General features: G+C 42.2%; 1 long non-coding RNA gene across 2 annotated transcripts; it reads right to left on the reverse strand.

The window, feature by feature from the left end:
- Positions 1 to 14,850, reverse strand: LOC140617970 (uncharacterized). Of its 2 annotated transcripts, none has more exons than XR_012018122.1 (4): positions 14,751 to 14,850; positions 14,052 to 14,190; positions 4,501 to 4,565; positions 1 to 2,011 (listed from the first exon to the last, which is right to left on the reverse strand). It is a non-coding gene; the product is annotated as an uncharacterized lncRNA (long non-coding RNA). The 2 variants fall into 2 exon arrangements; XR_012018123.1 differs by lacking the exon at positions 14,751 to 14,850 and adding an exon at positions 14,587 to 14,709.
- Between the last annotated feature and the right edge of the window lie 6,392 nt (positions 14,851 to 21,242).

Raw genomic sequence — 21,242 nt, forward strand, 5'->3', positions numbered from 1 at the left:
CATCATCCAATCAATCTATTTGAGACATTTTTTTTCCAATGAAAGAATGGTTTATTACTTATTTTCTAGGTTTGTAAGTAGAAAGCATTGGAACTGTGGTTTTCCCACTTTGTGTGGGTCATCACAGGTGGATGATATTTTGTGTTCTATTTTCCATTGCCCTTGAGTTCCATCTGGCCCAGATGTCTCTTAAAAGAGTCGACAGTTAGAAGAATAATATCAATACCAATAGGTAGCCACTATTTTAATAAATATTTTCCTACTCATAGAAATATTCATCGATGCTTCTCTAACATTGAAAAGAGAGATTTACATTTTTAAATGTCACATTTTGAATTAGGTTATAGAAGAAATAATATGTTGACCAATTTTCCACTTGCCGTTGGTTATTTGACTACTAATTTGATTGTAGATTTGTTCTTATGTTGTAGTTGTTGTTCAGGCTAACCTATTTTTAAATTGCTGCTTTTAAATTGATTCATAGTCAAAATATACAGAAAATACATTATACAGGTACAAATTAGGTTTGATAGTTTTTTAAATCCTTTGATTCTGGATGGAAAATAAGATAATTATAGACACAGAATGAAATAGCTCATATTTCCTTCAAGTAAAAAGTTTTAAAGTTAAATGATATAGAAAAATGTACTGTAAAAAAGGAAATTGCAAATATGTTGCCTTATAAAAATTTTCCCCTCATAGGATACACATCTAGTGAAACATATGGGATGATTCAGTGAAGAAATACAGATATAGCAAATTTCATAGTAAAACAAAAAATACCTTGATTCTATGTTATAACCATTCTACCATGGAAGCAAACATTTTTCTGTTTGTTTATTCATTTTTGGGAGAAGCAAACATTTAAATGGAAATCAAAAGCTCAAAGTTTAGATATCTTCTAATACCCAAAGCATATTTTAACTCTAGTTATAAGTAGATTAAAACTAGGATAAACTATTTTGAAGAGTAAAGGGCAACTTATGGAATCAAAACTAGCTCTAAACTTTGGAAAAGTTTAAACTTTCTATTTCTCCCAATCTTGAATACAGGACCTCCTATTTACCATTGAAAGTGGATAGGGCAACGTGTGGGGTCAACCAGTTCCTACAGATTTTGTTTCTAAAACTTCTGAGATTTCTGGGCAGATATAAGACTATGCACCCTCTTCTAAAGGAGCAGGACCTCATGGGAAGTTTTCACACTTTGTGTAGAAGAGTCCTAAATGCCAGGAGCCAATTGGGCCCCTTTCTCCTCTTCCCCTGGTTTGGTGGCCAGTGAACTCAGACAGAACTCTAAGACTGCATTATTTGCCATTCAACAGCATGGCTTCTCTGAGAGTGCAAGGAGCAGATAATCAGATTTGTGATGCTTATCTATCCTTTCAACAGCCAATAGACCAGTCCTTTTACCCTGTGTATAGGGCCAGAAATATCCCAGGAGAGTGAAAAGCAACTTTCTTACATGCAGTAGACATTACTGAGTGGGTGACTACTGTTTGTGTCCCTGTGCTATATGATGGAGATGCCAAGGTGAGTGAGGCCGTCCTTGTCCCTTCCCTTGTGAACCTCATAGGAAAAAAAAAAAAAAGAAAGAAAAAAAAGAAAACTGTTTTCCCAACTCATTGTTTGGTTTGCTAATATTAACCATGGACTTTTCTAGAAACTGAGACATTTTCTCCTTTTGACCTTTAGATAGAAGTTTCTGCCAGCAAATCCCTTAGAATTCTGTAAGATAATCTGTGTGTGCAACTTGTCCAATAAATTCTCAATAAGCCAGTCATGGAATCAAGAACTCCCTCAGGCGTCAAGCTTCCTCCTTTGCAGAGGGAAAGAAGGTCTCCTTGTGCATGCCTCTGCCTTGGGAAGTCCATCTCCTGGTGAATGGGCAATCCATTGCCAGCACAAGCTGACATAGAGGTCATGGCATGACTTCCACTCCCTCAAAACATAAACCTCTTTGTTCAGTAGCAGCTTCTGGCTCCTGAGTCTTATTTCTCCAAAACTGCCACCTGATTGGATGAAATTGCCTTTTAGCACATTTAAATTTTCTGTTAGAGGTATATTTTCAGACACAGAATAGAGAAAATATTCCCCCACCCAGGGCATTCTCCTGGGAGCCATTTCTAAGATAGGAAGAGAGTTTATTTTTCATGGCAGAAGTCATTTCTTCCTATAAATTTTCTTGGACTAGACTACAGGATTTTAATAGTTTTCTTTGGACTTTTTGCATTTAGAAAATTTCTTGGTGATGAGATTCCAAGTTATTTTTAAAATCAGATATGATGTAGTCAGAAAACTATGACCTCTAGGGCCAAATCTTACCTACCACCTGTTTTTGTAAATAAAGTTTTATTGGAACACAGCCATATCTATTAATTTAAAGATTATCTATGGCTATTTCCTCACTACAGCAGTGGAGTTGAGTAGTCAGGACAGAGGCTGTATGGTCCACAAAGCCTAATATATTTACTATCCAACCCTTTACAAAAAATATATATTGACTCCTGTTGTAAGGCATATAAGCCAACTTCCCATTATCGATCAATGTCCCTGCTCTCATTGTCACTGAGTTCAACACATGTTTACTGTTCTTTCCATTCTTTCCTATTAATTCTCAAGCTTTGGCCTATGATATTCCAAACACAGAGCACCTGCCTGTCCCTAGTGTCCCAAACTTCAAATTCAACTTCTGGATGAATCTGTAGTGAAGGAAGTCCTATAAATCATCTCCGGTTCCAACCCTAGATGCCACACTTGCCATATTCTCTTGCCCAAAGGGTATAAAAATATACATTTTTGCATCATGAAATATCTTTTGCAGATTGGTACACCTTTTAATTTTTATCTCATAAATTTAATTTTTCTTGTTACATGCCAAATGCATTGCTGGAGGCCTTATGCTCTAAAGACAGTTTACCATTCCATGCCTTTAACAGCACTCAGAAGTTGGTGTTACTAAGCCCACTCTACAGATGACAAAGTGAGGTTCAGAGAAGTTAGTTGTTGAAATTCACAAAGCTAGTAAAGTGGTAAACCCAGAATTTAAGGCCAGGTCAGCCTTACTCCCAATGAAGTCCTACAAAAAGGACTTCATTTACAGTGCATTACCATGAAATAATAAAGAAAAATTTATGTCAACCATGGTAATGGAAATATTTTTAAAACATTTTACATATTTTTCTGCCATCTCAATTAGCTACTATCTTCAAGGATGACTCAACATCATAATTATTAATATAAGTCTTATCATGTTATAGAAGAATTTGAATCCATAATATGTTGGTAAATCATTACCAACTGTTTTTGAAATCTTGGGTCCACCCTACTCTGATAGAGTAAAAAGGAATCAGTCTTACTTTTTTTTTTTGGCCATGATTTCATGCTTCGCCCCCACCCACTACCCTGATAGACAGGCTTGTATGTAGGATAAAACTTGGCCAACTGAATACAGTATCATCCCATGGTTAAGAAGACAGCTGAGAAGCAGATAGCTTTGGGTTCCAGTCCTGATCCTGCCACTTAGGAGCTGCAGAGTGGACAAAGTACACAGTAAGCATCCACTAGTTGGCAGGTATTAGATTAGGTATTAGGTATTGGTTATCATTTAGACTTACTTTCTCTGTTCTTAAATTATTGCCAAGAACACCAAACAGGTTTAAGTGATATACTGATATTTGTACACTGTGTCTTACCAGAGGTCAATGCCTACGTTCCGAAATTTTCTGCTGTAGTTGGGGTCTCTAGGATTGAGTATTGTTTCATGAAGATTTATTGTCACTGTTGATCGAGATTTATCTAGCTCTGACTATTAGACTGATGCCTGTCTTCAAGTGCTTGCTGATAACATACAGAAATGACCTGTCCTGGGGTTAGACTAGCCACAGCTCTCCACTGAACTGGCTGGGAAATAAAGCAGACAACTGTAATTTAATAATTACAGAAAAAAGTGACAAGGGACTCCCCTTGTCATCATGCTGATGTGGCTTCATGTGGCTCTGCCAGCAGGGTTGGGCCCAGGGCACTGAGGGATGTTCTCTCAGTGAGAGGCTCAAAACCTACCAGACAGACTTCAGAGGGAACTGGATATGGGATCTTATTTATGGGAAGTGTCTTGGAGTTACAAAAATTCTTCACAGGGAAAGAGAGGTAATCTTTCCTCTCGGTGGCTCTTTAGTGTAGACAATGGGCCCGTAAATGGTAGCTCTAGGGAAGCAAGTTCCATCTTGCCTGAGGGAAGCACTTTTGAAAACTCTTCCTAAGAGGGAGAGTTCCCCAGCACACAATGGGGCCCCCCCAGGTAAGGCCTTTCTGAAGAAATTCATGCATTACCTAAACTTGAGGGAAGGTCTTTCTAAATCTGAAATCCTCTAGGATTTTGGAAAAGTTACTCTTAACTCTCAACGAACAATAGCTAAAGTCTTGAAGCTTGCAAGACATGGTACCCCTAGCAAGGTTTGCTGAGGGATAGCTCTCCAGTTTAAGAACATATTTGGCTCACCTGGGATCCTGGTAAAATGCAGATTTGGATTCAGTAGGATCATCTGCATCTCCAGTAGCAAGATTCTAGAAGTCATGCAATTTAGGAAGAGTTAATGATCAGTCTTCTCTATCTACCCCACCCCCCACCCCCCGGCGTGGAAGTGGAAGTGAAGTTGTGCCCTAGCTGATACTCTTCTGGTCTTTGCCTCTATCCCATCTAAGTTGTGTTCTGAGTAAGCTTACTGTATGATTTCTTATCCAATCCAAGACACTTTTGGGATGGAAAGGAACATATTAATGTTGAGACATTAATGAGACATATTGGACTGAGATTTTTTCAAAGAAATCTCTACTAAAGCTCTCCCCACCCCGCAATAAAATTCATGCTCTTACGCCTGCCCTTATTTCTAAAACAGTATTTTTTTGTTTTGCATTTGCTTTTGTAGCTAAAGGAAGCATCCTGGGTTATCTGTCCAAAGGGAAATGGGACATGAAGCAAAAATCTGTTCAAACAGTAAATAAACTATTTAGGATTTGATGTGTATTCATGAGTCACCGGGGTAGGAAAAGAAACTTAACTGCACCAAGTCGGTAAACCACAAACCCTCTGAATCAATAGTATTCAGTTTGCTGTTCTAATAATGGCAAACACCAAGGTGTACCAGAGTGGGTGTGAGGGGTTTCCTTCTTCTTCTTCTTCTTCTTCTTCTTTTTTTTTTTTCTTACAGGATGTTTGAACATAGTGTTAAGTTCATTTAGAGGAGGCAGGGAAGATTTTCTGCTTTACTGTCAGGGAAGAGAGCGAGTCCTCTGCCTTGGACTCTGGGACAGAGACAGGATCTGGTCACCTGCTGAGTGCCATCTATTCTTCTGTGGGATCCTAACAGTGGCTAGGTGAGTTTCTGTATTTCATTTAATCCTCACAATGACTCACAAATCTGGCAGTCCGCCAATGAGCCCAGGAGGAAGCAGGACTTCCAAATGAATGAACTACTAAGGGATGAAGTTGGGGTTTAAACTTGTGACAGGCTCCAAAGCCTTGGCTCATTTTTGTCAAAGAAAGATGTTCTAGTCACAAGAGGCTACAATCCTCTTCCATGCCTTCATCTTGCAGGTGAGGAAGCTTGGCTTGGCGGATTAAGGATTTGTCAATGAGCATAATACACTGAAGAGCAATCCAATGAAATAAAAACCTGGTTTTTGCTTTCTGGATACATGTTTTTTCTATTCCGCAGTGCCATCTTTAAAGCAATTATGTATGCATAGTAGTATAAGTGGCTACCACTTTCATTTGTCCTAGCATTTCCAAGCATTTACGCATATGAGCACAGTGAGTTCACAGTGACTGTGTCAGTGTTGTGAGTGTGCATATTTGTGCAAGGGTGTTTTGCATGAAATGTGTGCATGTGTATGAGTTTGTGCATATGTATGAGGGTATTTATAAGTGTGTTTGGGATGGGAAAGGGAAAAAAATAGTAGTTATTGAGACCCAACCATGTGTCTAGCACTGAGCCAGAACTTCTCTTAAATTATTGCCCTTAGGGATGCCTGGGTGGTTTAGTGGTTAAGCATCTGCCTTCAGCTCAGGGCATTATCCTGAAGTCCTGGAATCAAGTCCCACATGGGGCGCCCCTCGGGGAGCCTGCTTCTTCCTCTGCCTGTGTCTTTGCCTCTCTCTCTGTGTCTCTCATGAATAAATAAAATCTTTTTTAAAAGATTGCCTTTAACTAGCATACATCCCAAGTAGATATTACTTATCATCCACCCTTTTCAGATGATAAAACCTGTATCAAAGGAAGGTAAGTATGGAGAAATGCACCAATCTGATAGCAGAGAATGAGATGGTATTTTTCATTTAATATATGAGTTAGATGATGCAGATTGCCAAGGTGCAATATAATACATCGATTTCAGGAACCATAGCAGATGTAATCTAAATTTCCCTAGATGTTTCAGACAGCATTGTAAGGATCCTGCAATGAATTGAAATAGAAATAGAGGGTAAAGGCTCCTGAATGACATGGTTGAGTCTGACTCTTGATTTCAGCTCAGATTATGATCTCATGGTCGTGGGATGGAACTTTGGGTCAAGTTCCACACACAACAGGGAGTCTGCTTGAGAGTCTCTCTTTCTCCCTTCCCTTTGCCCACTCACACATGCACATGTGTGTACACTCACTCCCTCTCTCTCTCTAAAATAAATAAATATTTAAAAAATAAATAGAGGGTAACATTACATTGGAGTATGGACTTGTGCCGAATAATAGAGATTATTGGTCTATCCATTGTGTGGCCACCATGGTCCAAGAGTGCAGATTTGGGAATCAGTAGACCTTGGTTTGCTCTCAAGCTCAACTATACCCAGCCACACATCATTCAGCTAGGTTCCAAAAATAAGGCCAAAAAACAAGGGCTACTATGCATTTAAAGACATCTTGCCACTGCCAGAATAACAGGTTTGTTTGTTTGTTTGTTTTGGCAGCTATTCCGTATATGTCCAAGCATGGGAAACACATTTCTCAGCTGAGTTAAATAAGACACAAAGTGGCAATTAATGCTATAGAAATTGTTAGATTACATCATGTGAAATGGCTGCTATCCAGCTATGTTTCTTCAACCTACAAAAATGGTAATTTAATATGACTCAACCTCATCTCTTATTAAACTATAAGAAAGAGAGAAATGGCACTAATGGATTGGCAAATGTCTTAATAAGAAAATTAATCTAGTTGATAAGAAGGGAGAATTATTATCAGCCTTCCAAAGAGATCTTAATGATATTCCACTTTCAAAGAAAACTTACTTGCTCTTTTTTTGTCATTAATTCAGCTGGTACAAAGGACAGGCATATAAACTAACACTTAGAATTAAGGGTCAGCTTTTTATGCCAAGTTCAAGCTGGTTGATGAGAATAAATGAATAAGGAAGAGGGAGTGCCCAGGAGACTGGAAAATATGCCCTTTATGGACTTGGTTGCTTAGATGTTAGGATTCCATTCATGCTCAAACTTCTGTAAATGAAGGGGAAAAAAGAAAAGGAAAAAACCAACCCCTCTTGTCAATGCTCCCATTGGCTAATTTCTAAGCCTACTCTCTATCTTTTAGTAGTGTAGTCTAGACCAGAGTTTCTCAAAATTTGTGTTCTCAGTATCCCTTTACACTTTCAAAAATTATTGAGGACACTTTCAAAAATTATTGAGGACTTCAAGAGCTTTGATTTGTGTGGGCCACATCTATTCATATTTAATGTATTAGAAATCAAGAATGAGACATTTAAAGTATTTTTATTAACTCATTCGAAATAACAATGATAAATCCAATTAATGTAACCTAAAAGAATTATTTGTCTGAAACATGTTATGTGTTCCAAGATGGAAAAAGTTGAGTAAGACAGTGATGCTGCTTTACATCTTTGTCTTTCCTTTAAAGACTGGCATAACAAAAGACAACTGAATCCTCATGTTCTCTTCTGCACATGTCCCGTAGCCTCTGGCAAATGCCACTATACATGCATGACAGAAGCAGTTGGGAAAAAGTAAATAAAGTCTTAGGAGCACAAGATTGGGAAAATAGATTTGACCTCATCACTCTACTGAAACAACCCTTAGGATTCCAGAAGTGTCTGGACAATGTGTTCAAGGCCATTGATCTAGAATGATTTCTTATAATTAGTAGACTATGTACTTCTAGACTTAGAGACCATAGATTCTATAGACCTTCCAGATCAGTTTTAGATTTATAGAAAATATGAACGGACAGCAGAGAGTTCCCATACACCCCCTCATTTTCCTGATTCTACTGTGTAGCCAGTGTTGAGAACTACCACTCCCTATTGTGTTAATATCTAAAATACATTAGATCTCCTAATTAAAAGTCTGAAGTCCTTAGCAGGCATACAGAATCCTTCAAGATCTAATAGCCCCTCCCTGGCATCCCCCACAGGCTTCTTATTTTTTAGCTACACTGAATAGCAACCAAACTCCTGCCCCGGCTCAGGGTGGCCTGTGTCACCCAAGCCACCCTATCTAGGGACATGCTCATGTTAGCCTGACAGTATTCAACAGAATTTCTCTAGCTCCCTCCTCTGTGTAATACTTTCCAGCCCTCTGCAAAGTTTCTCTATTTCTACTTGAATTCCTCAGGTGGTATCAAATATGCCCTGCTAACTGCTGTCTCACCAGTAGATTTTGATTTTCTGGAGGGCAGGGTCCACATTTTTTTCAGAGGAATATTGTCAGCACTTTCTTGCAATTGTGGGTTCCATGAACATTTGTCGAATGAATGAATGTACAAATGAAAAATGAATGAATGAATGCCACAGGACCACGGGCATAATGATACTGAGTCCACCATCAAACTTCTTGATTGTTCTTTGTTCTGATCTACAGATTTTAAGGATACGCTTTTCCCTTTCAATGACTCATGAAGTGAGGTGTGTGTGTGTGTATTTGTGTGTGGTACGGGGATCAGGCTTGTGAACTTGCTCTACTTTTCCCTGAAGAAGATGACATTCTTTCAGGCTGGCTGAGACACCTTTGCACATACCCTGTCACTGGAGTGCTTCCGTGAATGTAGAATGCTGATTGGATGTCATTTGCTATGGGCCAGGGGTCAAGCTGAGAAACGCCAATACCCACGAGAGGGTAGTTTTCCTCATAGATGTTCCTTGGTGGGGGTTACTTTATGCAGTGATGACTCTAGACTCTCATCAGGTCAACCTGAAGAATGACCTATTTCAACCGCATTCCTCTGTCATTTTGGGGTTGGCCTTCTTCTAATTATTTTGAAAGACACACCCACATATCCTCTCTGAAGTACAATGCTGTGCATAAACTTGGTTTTAGTAAACATCATATTAATAAATAATAAACTAGTGAATAATTGGTAGATTGACTAAGTGAATATTTGGCAATTTCATCTCAAGTTAGATATATTTCCAGCACAGTTTGTTGTCTATCATTCAGAAGGAGATATTTGACTTTCTGTTTATCATGCATGGATCCTTAAAGATCACCTCAGAGGAATACCAGTGGAATCCACACTGAAGGTTTTAAGAGCCCTTGAGTCTTCATGGCAAAGACTGCACTGCCTACTACACTGGCCATTAGCCACCTATGGCTGGGAGCAATTGAAATGTGGATCATGTGATAGAGGTAGTATAATTGTCTAATTTTAATTATTTCTAAGTTTAAGTTTAAGAATGGAAGCTTGGATCAGTTATTAGAAAACTCTTCAGTAGTTTTAAAACAACTTGAGTATGTGAATCTACCTTTTCAACTGTAAACTTTATGAAATCTAAATTATGTATTTCAGATGAGACTTTGTCATCCTAATTAAGATAAGCTGTAATTCTAAAAGACGTACTAGATTTCCAAGAATTGGTTTGAGGACAAGAATATAAGAATGTAAAATATTAATTCAAGTGGTTGATTACATGTTGAAATGATAATATTGGGGGCATACTGAGTTACATATAATATATTATAAATTAATTTCATTTTTTTTAATGCGGCTCCTGGAAAAGTTGACACTGCCTTTGTGAGCATGTTGTATTTCTGGGACAACGCTGCTCTAGGGCTTGTATGAAGCTGCCTTGCTGTGAGGCCGTGACAGAATTTCAGGGGTGGCTTTGTCCTCACCACAGAGTATCTTCAGCTAGAAGTTTGCTCTGGATTGAAGCAGGGAATGTCCTGAATTTTGTTGTGTGTGGAATGAGAATGAGTATCATGTTAGAACCAAGTAACAGCTGTAAAGTGAAACATTTGTGCTCTTGTGGTCATCAACATAGATGAAGCATTTACATGGGGACACTGTGATGGCTCATTTTACATCAGTTTGACTGACTTAAAGGATGTCCAGAGAGCGGGCAAGACATTATTTTTGGGTGCGTCTGTGAGGATGGTCTGGAAGACATTGACACCTGATCCAGTAACTGGGTGAAGAGATTCACCCTCACCAGTGTAGGCGGCATCTTCCAATGGTCAGAGGCATCCACAGAACAAAAGGAGGGCCAATTCTTCCTCTTCCACCTTCTCTGGTCCTCTCACACCAACAGACTCCAGGGTTTCAGACCTTTGACCTCAGAGTGAGTTATACCACTGGTTTTCCTGCTTCTCCAGCTTGCGTATGTATGGCAGGCTGTGGAACTTCTTGGCCTCCATAGCCAACTGAACAAACTCCTAACATAAATATCCTTTTTTGTCTGTCTCCTACTGGTTCTGTTTCTTCAGAGGAATCTGGTAAACACACGGTGCCAGAGGTTTCGAGTTCAGTACAGCATTGTGTCCTCTCAGCAATCAGTCCTACAAGATAGGTTCTCTGATTGTCGTTTTACAGAAAAGGAAACTGAGGGGTCAGAGCAGTTAAGTGATTTGCCCAGGGCTCAAAACTCTTATTTGAACTTAAGTTGTAAAACCCAAATCTTTCCTTTCCCACTTCTTCCATTGGAGAAAGGGTCCCTTTGAAGGAAGGACATGGACAAAGTAGCCCCACATGATGGCTCAGCCATCCTGGTTCCAGGCCCAGATGTCCAGCTCTTTCATTTCTTTCCTCAGCCTTAGCCTGAGATCCAAGGTTTGGGGTGAGACTGACTTGGGTTCAAATCCCAGCTCTGCCTTGTTCTAGAAAATTGTTTAGCCTTTCTATTTTCAGTTGTCTTGTACTGAAAAAGGGTCAAGGAAAACCACAACCCTGAGGGACATGTGAGTGAATTCATGCAGACTGTCACAGTCCTGGCCTCTAACCTGTTTGCTCATTGTTTCCTGCAATGAGGTCAAAAGAGGCTTCCCAGAATATAAGTGTATTTCTATACTATTTCTAAGGTCAAATTTCCATTTCTTAGACTTTGAAGTTAATGATCATAAATGATTTCAAAAGAATGTATGTGTGTGTATATATATATATATATATATATATATATATATATATATATATTCTTAAAGCTTAGGTTTCAGAACCTCTGATGGCTTAGCTTTACTTCTGCATTTAACATTAAAAGAGCAATAATGACAACAACCCAAGTACTCATACCACATCTAATCAGCCCTTTATAACCTTCCTCCAGGCTGATGGAGGATGGGATGGAGAAACCGAAGCTAAATTCACAGTGCACGAGGTTGGCTACCTCTGCCTTTCCTGCACTCTCGGTGTTAACACAGCTGTGTTATACTCTTCCCAAAAGAAAATATTTTACTCTCAGGAGCCTCATACTTATGCCAGCTACATGGGAGAGGGGCTTCCTTCATGCCCCATAGACCCTGTTCAATGTTTTGGAGGCAGAGGTGGTCTTAGAAGCCCCTCCACTCCCACACTTCAAGGAGTAAGTGAGGTGCCCCAAGGTCAATGGCTTCATGTGCAAGTGAGCAGATGACCCAGGAAGAGACCACAGGCTCTTGGTCCTCCCAACTGTATTCTATTCTCCACACCCTTCAGCCTAAGTGCTATGAAGGTGTGTGGCATGAATGTGTGTGTGAGGGAGTATGAGAGTGTAAGCATGTGTGCACAATGTATGTGAGACTGTGTGTGTGTGTTTGAGTCTGTGAGAGTCTGTCAGTGGATGAGAAAGTGGATAAGGAAGTTTGTGAGAATATGAGTGTGTGAGTGTACAGTACTGTGCAGTACTGTGTGTGTGTGCCTGTGTGAGAAAGTGTGCATTTATGTGCATATTCGGACCATTTGCACCTAAGTTGGAGATAGCATGCCCTCTTGTCCAGTAAATACTTTGGTGTATATTTACAAAAAGAAAGGACATTCCTTTACATAACCATAACACAGTATCAACATTAGTAACTTTAACATCAATACCATACTATTGTTCAATCCACGGATCATATTTACATTTTATCAGTACCCCCATAAAGTAATGCCCTTTATAACTTTGCTTACATTTTTAGGTATCTTTAACTTTGGACATCTCCATGGTTTTGTGTGTGACTTGATTTGGCATTTTTGAGGAGTGCCAGCCAATTCACTTGATTGAATATTTAACCATTTGACTTTGAACATTTGAGTATCTAAATAAATAGTGGTAGGCTCTGGTCCCAAGTAAGACAGAGGGAGGCTACTTCATCTCTCTCTTGGAATGTGGCCATAAAACCTGGGCAAACACACAGGGCAGCTTCTGAGGACCCTGAAAAGTGAATCATGGAAGGACACCAGAATGCAAAGCACCACTGAACAGGAGGTGAATTCTTCATGATTTTAAAATCTCTATTCCTTCTTCTGCCCGGACCTGGCTGTAGGCACAGTGACAGAAATGCACATCAGAGCAGGGCAACTGAAGTCCCAGCTTTGTCATCAGAAAGCAAGTTTTAGGTTAAAGAGAATTGAGCAGAGAATACAGAGAGTTCCCATATGCCCCCGGTTCTCCCTTTCTGTCTTTTTCTTTTGCATTAATGTAGTATATTTGTTACACTTGATGAGCAGCAGTATTGATACATAATTATTAACTAAAATCCATAGGTTACATTGGGGCTGAATATTGGAGTTGTGTATTCCATGGATCTGGCAAATGTACCATGTCATGTATCCATCACCATAGTATCACACACAGTAGTTCATAGCCCTGAAAATCCCTGTGCTTCACCTGTTTACCCCTCCCTCCCTTCCTCAGGCACCCCCCCCCAACTACTGCTTTTTTTTTTCCCACTGTCTCCATAGTTTTGCCTTTTCCAGAATGTCATATAGTTAGAATCATCCAGCACATAGTTTTTTTTTCAGGTTAACTCCTTTCTTCAGTGATATGTATTTAAGGTCTTCCCATGTCTTTCCATGGCTTTATTATTTCTTTTTAGCACTGAATAATATTCCATCGTACTGATATATCACACTGTTTATCCATTAAAGGACATCTTGGTTGCTTCCAAATTTTGGCAACTGTGAATAAAGCTGCTATAAACATGTATGGGCAGGTTTTGGGGTGAACATAAGTTTTCAACTCACTGGGTAAATGCCAAGGAGTACCATTTGCTGGATCATATGGTGAGGGTATATTTCATTTTATAAGAAACTGCCAAGCTGCCTTCCAGGGCAGCTGTACCATTTTGCATCCCCACCTGCAAAGGATGAGAGTTCCTGTTGCTGCACATCCTCACCAGCATTTGGTGTTGTCAGTGCTTGGGATTTCAGCCACAGAGGTAATTTTTAAAGTGCAAATTTCTTGATAATGTGTTAAAGTTTTATCAGTCATTTATATGTGGTGTGAATGTGACTCATAGATCATCTTTTAGGGCAGCTTTACTAGGAGAAGAGAGCAGATTAACACTGAGGAAGAAAAGGCCCAGAAAGGAAGGCTGTGGCCGTGAGGACCTGCTCAAGGAGGCATGGTTGCACCTGGCGGGCTAAGCCCAATCTCTCCAAAGTTGCCTCTGGTCCTGAAGGTTTTTGGCCTTGCTAACTGCAACAAAACTCTCTCACCCCACTTCCAGCCCTGGCCTTGCCTTTTTTTTACATTTCTTTCAATTCATACCCGAAGCCCGAATAATCTGCAATACTGATGATCTGTTGGGTTATGGCTGGAATATCCATCAGTCAGAGGAAGAAACCGCAGAGAATTTCATATAAAGAACTTTACCATGTTACCACAGGGAGCCTGGGTGGCTCAGTCAACCGAGCGTCTGACTCTTGATTTCGGTGCAGGTCATGATCTTGGGTTGTAAGATGGAGCCCCCCGTCCGGCTCTGCAGTCCCACTGAATCTCCCCCCTGCTCTCCCTAAAACAAAAAACAAACAAACAAAAAGAGTCTTTACCAATGTCACAGAACGGAAGGGGCAAAGGCGACCCTAAGGTATCACAGAGGCAGTGACAGCAGAAGCAGCGGGGCCCCTTGAGTGTGGGGTTCAGCAGGAAGAGGTCACGGTGGCTGCGCGCCTCAGGCCTGGGCTCAGAGCTGCAGGCTCCTCGGGTACCGCGGCGGCTGCTCTCGGGCGCTGGAAGGCCAGGGCCGCAGCTGCTGCCCCGGGGGGGCGGTGAGGAGGCTCTGCCGCCCTTCCCGGGGCCCCCTCCAGGCAGGCCCCCGGGAGCACTGGCCAAGCCAGGTTGGGCTTTGCAGAGCCCTAGCCTCTCTCCCTGGGGCCCTCGCCCTCGGCTGTGACAAGTCCCGGCCTACTCCAGCAGTGGCCTGGCGGCGGTGGGACCGGGCGGGCCCCGGCGCCCCGACACAGGCGGGGAGGTCTGGAGCTCGGGCCGCCGCCCTGCGGGGCCGGGCGCACGCGGGACCCGGGCAGCAGCCCCGACGGGCCGGATTCCCGAGGACGCCGAGCCTCGACCGACCCGGATTCCCCAAAGCCTGGAGCAGTTTGGCTCCCGTCACAGCCCGGGGTCGCTTTGCTTTTAAAGGGTTGTCGTCCCCTTCGGTCGGAGGCGGCTCCGAAGCCTGGGGGGCGCCCGCTCCTGTGTGTGCCGGGACCCCGGGGGCGCGGGCGGTGGGGGCGGGGAAGGGAGGGAGGGAGGGAGGGAAGGAGGAGGGGAGGGAGGGAGGAAGGAAGGGAGGGAGGGAGGGAGGAAGGGAGGGAGGGAGGGAGGAGGGAAGGAAGGGAGGGAGAGAGGGAGGGAGGGAGGGAGAGAGGGAAGGAAGGGAGGGAGAGGGGGAGGGAGGGAGGGAGGAGGGAAGGAAGGGAGGGAGAGAGGGAGGGAGGGAGGGAGAGAGGGAAGGAAGGGAGGGAGAGGGGAAGGAAGGGAGGGAGAGAGGGAGGGAGGGAGGGAGAGAGGGAAGGAAGGGAGGGAGAGGGGGAGGGAGGGAGGGAGGAGGGAAGGAAGGGAGGGAGAGAGGGAGGGAGGGAGGGAGAGAGGGAAGGAAGGGAGGGAGAGGGGAAGGAAGGGAGGGAGAGAGGGAGGGAGGGAGGGAGGGAGGGGAGAGGGAGGAGGGAGAAGGGAGGAGGGAAGCCGCCCCCGCCCCCGCCCGCGCCCGCGCCCGCGCCCGCGCCCGCGCCAACCCTCCGGCCTCGCCTCGGGCTCCCGCCGCTGCGGGGCTCCTCCGGGGCTCGCGGTGCATCCCCGCGGGGGCGCGGCCTACCGGCCGCCCACACGGTGTCAGTTTGCTGGTCTAACACGCGCCCTGGTGGCCGGAGCCGTCCGCGGTCTCCACGCTGCCTTCCAGACTTCAAAAAGAAAAAGAATATAAGCCCTAAATGGGAAGAAAAAAAAAAAAAAAAGGCTTAAAAATAGAAACGACACCATGTCCAGGGACAAAAATATGTCTCTGTTAAAAAAAAAAATCCCCAAATTCTGACCCTCCATTTTTTAAATTAGATTTTTCACCTATTTCTGGTTGTTTTTTATTGACACTTCCACTTTCAGCCTCAAGTCTGTGATATTACACTGCTACCGTATTACACTTGAGTTGCTGAGACAAATCAGAAGGGAGGTACTAAGGGTTCACTTCTGAATAGGAAAGATAAAGCAATGGGTCCTGAGTGACCTATAGTTTGATATAAAACAAACATTCTTCATTGTTCAAAGAGCCCTACTAACACCCTAACTCCACATATTTTATGATTTATTTATTTTTAATAATATTTAAAAAAATATTTATTTGAGAGACAGAGAGCGTGTGCACATCAGCAGAGGGAGGGGCAGAGGGAGAAGGAGAATCAGGCCCTGGATGAGCAGGAGCCTGATGTGGGATTCGATCTCAGGACCCCAGGATCATGACCTGAGCCAAATGTAGATGCTTAACTGACTGACCCAGGCACCTAGATATTTTATAATTCAGAAGACTAAATTTCACTGATCTATAAATGAATACAGTTCATCAACATTCTTACAGGTTTAAAGAACTTGAGAGATAAGCCAGGTGAGTGGTAGCCTCAGGTTATTCTAAGATCAAGGACTTCTCTAGAATGATCTTGGAATAAATTCTCCCCAAAGCATTTTCTTCTCCCCCTGCTGACCCCTACTGACCCTGCATATATCAGGGAACTGAGGTGCAGGAATGCCCCTAACTGAGGGTGAATGTTCCAGAGGTTGGAAGCTCAGTGAAAATGCAAGCCCTGATTCAAACAGGCCTTGTCCACACCCACCTGTGGACTGTAATATTATTATTCACTTTCCTGAGGCTTTCTTTTCTCAGCTATCTGATAAGGATAGTGGCTACTTCTGAGGGGACACCAACGTTTGAGTGCAGGAATTTTACCTGTTCGTATCCTGTCCTTTCTGCATGAGAACTGGAACCAACTTGCTACCTTAATCCAGAGAAGAAGCGAAAGTAACTCACCTGTGTGCTTCAGGAAATTTTGACTCCTAGAAAATCAATATTTGAACCAACCACACAGTTTACTTCTCATGACTGACTCTTGCTTTTCAGCTCCCGTTTCATGCCCCTCACCTTCCTGTGTCCACCAATGTACTCTTGCAGAAGGTAAAAAATGACCCAATCCCCTCGCTCCTCACCTTGCAAGACCTACCCCGAATCAGTCCAGTCCCAAACCTAATAAATACCATTGCTTGGTGTCCTCTTTCAAGACCCTGCTGTCAGGCCTGTCTTCCTCTATGGCAATACCCATAATGAACTTGGCTTTACTGGGTCAACAGGATTTTCCTGATAGTATTTCTGGGTACTCAACATTGAACAGATATGACTCCCAGTAAGTCCTGGTGAGCATCGGTGTAAGTCCTGGTGAGCATCGGTGTCCCTGACTTCTTAGACATTTCAGATCAGAAGAGAGGCCTTACGTGGACTCAACTTCAATGACTTGCCAGCTCTGTGACCTTGGGAAATTGACCCATATTCTCCAATGTTCAGCTCCTCTGCAAAATGGGGATCAATGGTTGTTCCCTCTGTAAATATTTCTTATGAGGACTGAAGGAGCAAAATCACATAATATATTCTCAGTTATGGTGTGTATTCCTTAAAATGAATTTTCTGCTTCGGGGTATATCTAACCCAATGGACTGCAAAGGAAGTCCTGCCATTTTGGTGACCTTTGGCTTTCTTAGTTGTCTCTGAAGTTTTATTATGAAGTGACCTCCAAAGACCCAAAGCTAATTCCAGGTTAATTTATAGCTAACCTGGAGACAAGCAGACACGTGAGCCTGTACAGAGCTCAGGGAGTGAGCAGGCAAATGTGAATACATTCAAGGAGATGGAAACATGCTGAAACCTAAAAAAGATTGGAAAAAATAAATAAATAAAAAAAAATTAAAAAATAAAAAAGATTGGAGACTAGTTATGGATCTGAGTGTCCCCAGGAAAAGAAACATACAGGATGAATTTACCACTTGGCCAACAGAGCCCTTGGCAATGACATTTAATTCTATACATGAAGTTGTGAGGAACTGTTCCTGAGTGTGAAGCCTTCTGTGTCCAGGAGAATTAAAGATTTTTATTTATTTGTTTGTTTGTTGCGGGGTGGGGGGGAGGGGAATCCCAAAGCAGACTCCATGATGAGTATGGAGCCTGATCTCATGACCCCGAAATCACCACCTTAGCCAAAATCAAGAGCCAGTGGCTTAATGGACTGAGTCACCCAGGCGGCCCCATGGGTGTGTCTTTTCAAAAGAACACATGGTCCTGGGTGATGCTACACTTTCCACAGTGAGCCTTGTACTTTAGAATTCTGGCCACTCTTCCCTTATTCCTGGAAGCACAGTTTATGGGCGACTGGTCAGCGAGTCCTGGCCCCCAGAACTTCTGTTTTAATGTTATGAAGTCCAGGTTTAAATTTTCAGAACCAACTGCCATGTGACAAGTTAGAGAATTCAAGCCAAACTGTCGGGGTGTCTAAGGATTTACCCGAGGTCTAGCAGTCTCAGTGGGACCAACATAATTTTGATGTTCTCTCCTAGGAATGGAGGAGCCAACTCTGTGGCACCTTCCACCACTCAAACCTACTTTGAATCCTCCAAACAGCAGAGAGCCATCCTTGGTGGCCACTTTCTAGGGGTTTACCAGAAATCTATCAAACATTTGAAAAAAAACCAAACAGGAAGAGAGGAAGAAAGTATGGAGACAAAGAGAGGGAGGGAGGGAGGGAGGGAAGGAAGGAAGCTGGAAGCTGGGAATTTATAAAAGAATATCATCAAGTCCATCAATAGGTGTATCTGATTTTTACAGGGAGTTGGCAGTTGGCAGCCACCAATGTAAAGGCTTCTTTTGTGCTAGAACTGCTGCTAAAACCTGGGTTGCTAAGAGAGGCAGAAAGTGTCCCCTAAAGCCCTTTTCCAGTAGACCCATTCAGTGAATCCAGCATTGAGAATTTCAGATTCCCCATGAAACCCGAAAGCAATTATCTCGGATTAGCAGGAGATCAGAAACGGCTTACATCAAGTATTGTTTTCTAAACCCAGAGGGCTGGTGAAATTATTAGCTGGTAATAATTCCAGAAGCCCTGAAACTGGTAACATTTGTTCAAACTGGGGAGGAGAAATATAAGACCATGACAGAGTATATGTACCTTTAATAGCAGGATACAGTTTAAATGGAGTTGGGGATATTTGTTTTTATTTCAGAAAAATGCACCAGGACCCCAATGAAAGGGCTCCACCTTAGCTCTTGGGTAACTTCTCAGAACCAGGTGCATCAGGGAAAGGTTTTTACAAACTTAGGTACTGAATGATTGATGTCTCAAAGCAGCTCGGGTGTATCTGTTTGCATCACATGCTTATGCTTTGTGTATTTCAGAAAGACCATGTCATTGAAGGAGGGCATACAGATGTTTAAAGTAAATTAACTCAACCTTCTGAAAAATAGTCAAGGAACAGTAAGTATTGGACCAGATATTATGAAAGTTAGTCATTTAATTCTGGGATATTCAGTTCAACCCAATACAAATCCATGTGTATTTTAGGAGATAAAATGTGATATATAAAGGAAAAAGTCCATAAATGTGATAAAGAGCTGTAAAAAATTAGGGTCATAATCATTACTAAATGTTTTCCAGGCCATAAAGAGGTCCCAGTGCTATGAATAGTTCTTTTATCAATAGGATACCATTTGCATATACTTCCTGTGAAATTAGGGCCACTCAGAATGTTTTCTTTCTTCAGACCTGGCATCCATTTGGCTTAGACATTGGATTTTTGATAACGAGAGTCTAGGACAGAATGCCTGATTCCTAGTGCCTCGTGTTCAGGAGGGGGATCCCTCTGGAGATTTGAAGGTGGTGGGGTGACCCCTGCACACCCTGCTGATTCTTCAAGTCAGGTGGTGCGCTGGTGCAGTCTCCTTACCTGAATGGGGACCACATTTAATTAAGTCTTACTCCTGGATTAGCTTCTCTGGCTGGGAAAATCTCACCTCAAATATTTTTTCTTTCAGTAATGAATTTTTTTTATAATGTTTGCAAAATTACAAATTTGAGCAGGTGATGCAGACGTGTTACGTTGGCCCTGAGGTGGCAGTTGAGATGCTATTGATCTGGTTTTTTTAAAAACTGCTCTGGAACATTGTTCTATGGAGCCCCCAAGTGGACACGTGTACGAATGTCTGCTCTGCAGAACCACATTGGGCAGGCTGGGAAGGAAACGCTGGGTTTCCAGTCTCTTTGATGACACTCTATGTAACCCTTAAGGACAAGCATATATCATGCACTAACGGAAAAGACTTAATGTTGATACCACAATTAGAAGCTGAACTGCAAGGGGTCAGTGTTAATGCTGATGGATAAAAATGGGTTGAAACAAGGTCAAGTTGGTATTTTCACCCATGAATCCATAGGACCGAATATATATTTTTCTGCAGAAGATTCCTTACACAGTTTTACACTCCTCACTGGTCATGTTCTTCTGGTGAACCATGACCTGCTTGTCCACCTCATGGAGTAGACAGTCTATTTCTCAACCAGATTCTTCTATGACATTAACACTCTCTGTAGTGGCAAAAGTAAGTTATATGCACGCTCATTTCATCCTGTGCACTTTTGATCTTATGAACAACAGCATTACCATCCATTTGTTGTTTTGCGAGATTTTCAGAAGATAATTAAAATTTCCTCTCCATCATATTATCTCAGTGCTTATATAGCCCTTTAAAACATTGCCAGTAAGACATAATAAAAACCACTCTTAGTTCTTGAGCCATAAGAAAACAGTGGCTAGCTGGATTTGGCCCATGGGTAATAGTTTTCTTTCTTTCTTTCTTTCTTTCTTTCTTTCTTTCTTTCTTTCTTTCTTTCTTTCTTTCTTCTTTCTTTCTTTCTTTCTTCTTTTGTTAATAGTTTTCTTTTTTCTAATAAAAATTTATTTTTTATTGGTATTCGATTTGTGTTAATAGTTTTCTGATCCGTGCCAGCAGTTACAATTTATTTTACAGATGAATGTATGAAGTTTTGTGACTCATTGTTATTACAAATATGGCAGTTTTTTTGTTTTATTTTGTTTTCAAAATAGTCCATCCTCACACTGGGGAATGGTCGGGGTTGTCTTTGACCTCCTAGACCATGGTTTGGCCTTTTGGGCCATGGGAAAGGGGGCCCATATCCACCTGCCTTATCTCCTGAGTGCTTGCTGTTCACCTATGAGGTCAGATATCTATCTATCTCTGAAAATACCTGCTGTCCAACTGGTAAAAAGAAGGGCTTGCCTGAGGAGATGACAGACACACTTTAGCCCAGATGGTGAGCAGAGGCAGAAGGTGGCTCAAGAAGCCGTGCCTAAGCATACCTGGGTGGCTCAGTGGTTGAGCCTCTGCCTTTGGCTCAGGGTGTGATCCTGAAGTCCTGGGATCGCATCCTGCATCAGGCTCCCCACAGAGAGCCTGCTTCTCCCTCTGCCTGTGTCTCTGCCTCTCTCTGTGTGTCTCTCATGCATAAATAAATAAAATCTTAA

Source organism: Canis lupus, chromosome 26, assembly GCF_048164855.1.
Source record: "Canis lupus baileyi chromosome 26, mCanLup2.hap1, whole genome shotgun sequence".
In the NCBI taxonomy this organism is placed as follows: domain Eukaryota; kingdom Metazoa; phylum Chordata; class Mammalia; order Carnivora; family Canidae; genus Canis; species Canis lupus.